Genomic DNA, 4,621 nt, shown 5'->3' on the forward strand with positions numbered 1-4,621 from the left:
TTTTTTTTTCTATTTTTAGTAGAAAAGGTCTCACTCTTGCTCAGGCTGGTCTTGAACTCCTGAGCTCAAGCAATCCACCTGCCTCAGCCTCCCAGAGTGCCAGGATTACAGGTATGAGCCCCCATCTGCCACAAATCATCCTGATGAAATTCATTCACAATCTGAAATTATCATACTTCCCTCCAGTCATTGTTTCTAATGGGCCTTGGCATTGACTGGGTTCTGGAGGGCCCTGGCTGGAGGAGTAGATATGTTCTGTCCCTAAGCCTCCTCCAGCAAGTCCCTTCACTGCCCCTGTGTAGTCTGCCTCAGGGAGAAGCCCAGTACCACCCTCTTCTAGGCTCAGGCTAGCACTGAGAACAGGGGAAGAGGCTTAGGGAGAAGGGCAAATACAGGAACCCTTTATTTTACTGCACTTCCCAGCTATGACATTTTTTTTTACAAATTGAAGGTCTGTAGCACCTGTATGCGGAGCAAGTCTTTGGGACTATTTTTCCAACCATGCTAATTTAGTGTCTCTGGGCTACATTTTTAATTCTCATGATACGTCAAACTTTTTCAGTTTTATTAATACTTGTCATAGTGATCTGTGATCAGCAATCTTTGATGTTACTATTGTGATTGGTTTGGAGCACCACAACCCATGCTCATATAGGATGGTAAACTAATTGATACAAGCCGTGTGGTACCTGATTGCTCCACCAGCCAGCCATTCCCTGTCCAATCCCTCTCCTCAGCACCCCCTCCACGCCCTGAGACACAACAATATTGAAATTAGGCTAATGTTGCCATAAGGGTCTCACAGAAAAGTGATGTCGTGAAGAATAAGCACGCTTATTGAAATTGTGTTTTAAATAAAGGTGACCATCTGCTCGCTCAGGCAAAATGGCGAGCTTCTTTATTTGCAGTTGGCTTATATAGGGAATTTTGTACATGAGCACAATGTAGCAATGACCTCACTGATCCATTTAAACAGCTTATGACCACCTGCCCTATAAGTAGCTCCTCCCTGGTAATCTGATAATCCACCCAACATACACCTTTAAGCATAATCCTTTCAATATAACCCAGTTTAACATAACTTAATGAAGAACATGTTGTCAGTTATTACTTTCTTTGATCTTATCTGATGAAGCCTGAGGCTACGGGGGAAAGAGACAATTTGAAGGTCTGTTCTACTGACCATGCCATTTGGAGGCAATTACTTTGAATCTTTAAGCAAAGCATAGAGAAACTTCTTGAGCATACAGGAGTTTGTGTGCAAACCTCTGCTCCCATATAGGCCTTAAGTCAAGGGGGAGGAAGGGGGTTTGCTGGAGTCTTTTATAAGGAATTCTCAGGCTAGACTTCTTCTCAAAAGCCTTTCATGAGCCCAAGTTTCATCTGTGCCATTAGATACCTATATGACATTACCATTCTCAGACCTGTCAGCAAGCGACCTTCATCACTTACCACAGATCACGAACCCAGACCTGTCAGTAAGTGACCTTCATCACTTACCACAGATCAGGAAAGGTTACTGATGGATATCTGGCCAGTTTTCCAAAGGGCTTTTTCATAGGCCTTATAAAGGCAACTTTAATTCCTTAATGCAGTCTGGAAATGCTATTCCAGCCAAAGCCTTGGTCATGTTAGGCCCACAACCAACCTGGCCACATGGGATACTGCCTCAGTTTCTTAAGTATGCCTGCACAAAGTCTTTTGACTGCTCTCTCTCAAGCGGCTTTTTTGGCCAGAGGCATATAGGCATTTCGCCTATAGGCTAATAGCCTAACAATAGCCACTAAGTACTCAAGTGAAAGGAAAAGTTTCACATCTCTCACTTTAAATCAAAAGCTATAAATGATTAAGCTTAGTGGGGAAAGCATGCTAAAAGCTAAGATAGGCCAAAAGTTAGGACTCTTGTGCCAAACAGCCAAGTTGTTCATGCAAAGAAGTCAGTAAAGGAAACTAAAAGTGCTGTTCCAATTAACACACAAATGACAAGAAAGTGAAACAGTCTTATTGCTGATACGGAAAAAGTTTGACTGGTCTGGATAGAAGATCAAGTCAGCCACAACATTGCCTTAAGCCAAAGCCCAACCAAGAGCAAGGCCTTAACTCTCTTCAGTTCTTTGAAGGCTGAGAGGTGAGGAAGCTGCAGAAGAAAAGTTGAATGCCAGCAGAGGTTGGTTCATGAGGTTTAAGGAAAGAAGCCATCTCAGTTACATAAAAATGCAAGGCGGAACATCAAGTGCTGATGAAGAAGCTGCAGCGAGTTAGCCAGAAGATCTAGCTACGATCACTGATGGAGGTGGCTACGCTAAACAACAGATATTCACTGTGGCTGGAACAGCCTTCTACTGAAAGATAAGGCCATGTAGGAGGACATTCATAGCTAGAGAGAAGTCATTAATACCTGGCTTCAAACCTTCTAGAAAACAGATAGACTCTCTGGTTAGGGGCTAATGCAGCTGGTGAGTTTAAGTTGAAGCCAATGCTCAAATTACTATCCTGAAAATGCTAGAGCCCTTAAGAATTATGCTTAATCTACTCTGCATGAGCTCTATAAACAGAACAATACAGTCTGGATGGTGGGATTTGTTTATAGCATGGTTTACTAAATAATTTAAGCCTAGTGTTGAAAACTACTGCTCAGAAAAAAGATTCCTTTCAAAATACTACTGCTGGCAGGGATTCTTCCTTTCTTTCTTTGGGGTACCATGACATTCTCTCCCTCCTTTCCTCTCTCTTCCAACCTCCCATCTTCCCTCCTCTTGCTCCCCATTCTCTGCTCTCTTCTCTCTCTCTTACTCATCTGTTCCCCCAATCTCTGCCCTTTCTCTAATATAAAATAAGCGTATATACTTTTATATCCTAAAAAAACTCCAAAATATTATCGCTCATTGTCAATGCACTCTGTCACTCAAGATTCAGAATCTCATAATAAAGCTTGAACCGTTGAGGAGTTGCTGTTTATGGCTAAGCAAAGAGAGGGGGTTTATTGAGATGGAATCTACTCTTGGGGAAGTGATGCTTTGACTATTGTTAAAATGACAGCAAAGGATTTAGAATATTACATAAGTGTGGTTGATAAAGTAGCAGCAGGGCTTGAGACTACTGCCTCCAATTTTGAAAGAAGTTGTATGGTGGGTAAAAAGCTATCACACAGCATGGCATGCTACAGAGAAATCTTTCATGAAAAGGAGAGTCAACTGATGTCACAAATTTCATTGTTGTCTTATTTTAAGAAATTTCCAGAGTCATTCCAACCTTCAGCAAGCACCACACTGATCAGTCAGCGGCTATCCACATGGAGGTAAGACCTTCCCCCAGCAACAAGATTAAAACTTGCTGAAAAAATGCTAAGATAATTTCTCAAATGATTGTTAGCATTTTTAGCAATAAAATGTTTCTAATTAAGATTTTTTTTAGATGGAATGCTATTGCACACTTGATAAACTACAGGATAGTATAGCTCTTATATGTACTTGGAAACCAAAATATTTGTGTGACTCCCTTCATTGTGATATTCACTTTATCTTGGTGGTTTGAAACTGAACCCGCAATAACACAGGCATATCAAAGGTATGCTTGTATGTCTTTATTTAATTCTCCACTTCCACAGTCCACTATTTTGGCCAAGATGCCCCAGAGTGGCAGGTGCACATGTGTGGCCTAGAGATAGTGGGGGCTCCCACAGCCACTCCACTTCCACAGAGTACTCTATTTTGGCCAAGATGCCCCAGAGTGGCAGGTGCACATGTGTGGCCTAGAGATAGTGGGGGCTCCCACAGCCACTTCTTGGAAATCTGAGATCTTTCCTCCACTGGACTTCCTCCTCCACCACTTTCTGGGCACTGGGATCACCTGGCCTAGAGTGTAGGATCCAGCATGACATTTCTACCCCACTCAATTCCTGTGGCAGCCACTTGATCCAGGGCCACTCCCACACCCTTGGGACATCTTTGCTGCCTCACTGCCACACCTAGTCTCTCCCCATCATCTCTCCCCAAACCCCTGTTCCCCTGCTCAGCAAGTCTGCTGCCTAACCAGGACCTCACCATGGCAGAGTGCTGGCCTCCCCTTTCACAAGCCCCTACTCCTCACCTGACTATCTCCAAGCCTCTCCCTTGGCTATGAGAACAGAAATCCCTGCTCTCCTCCCTGTTAATCCTCCCCACTGCAACATCCCTGGTCTCTCTGTCTCCTTACACAGCCTGGCTTGAGAAGAGTCAATGTGGGGGTGGGGGTATAGGGCTGGTTCTGTCACCTCCTGGTAAGCCCTGGGAGAGGTGTCTGACCCAAGGTGTCAGTAGTTTTCTTTAGAACTATGAGGTACTTAATGCCTCTTTGACCTCAGCTCAGCCAGAGACCATGGTTACCATTTCTAGGACAACCGGAAAAGTCCAACATAATATTATCTGTAATGTTAATATAATATAATATCTCTCATAATAATAGAGATATAATATAATATCTCTATTATGAACAGAATGGTGTGTAGAGCACACTGTGTGATCCAACCCATGTAGGATCTGTTGTATACCATGACTGGAACATTAGACTTCTGTTCCTGCAACTGTATTGCATTAGCCCCATGTTGGGGCCCTGATCTAAAAGAAGCACCTAAATGCATAGA

The sequence above is a fragment of the Otolemur garnettii genome, unplaced genomic scaffold, assembly GCF_000181295.1.
Source record: "Otolemur garnettii isolate 467f Iridium unplaced genomic scaffold, OtoGar3 scaffold00082, whole genome shotgun sequence".
NCBI lineage: Eukaryota > Metazoa > Chordata > Mammalia > Primates > Galagidae > Otolemur > Otolemur garnettii.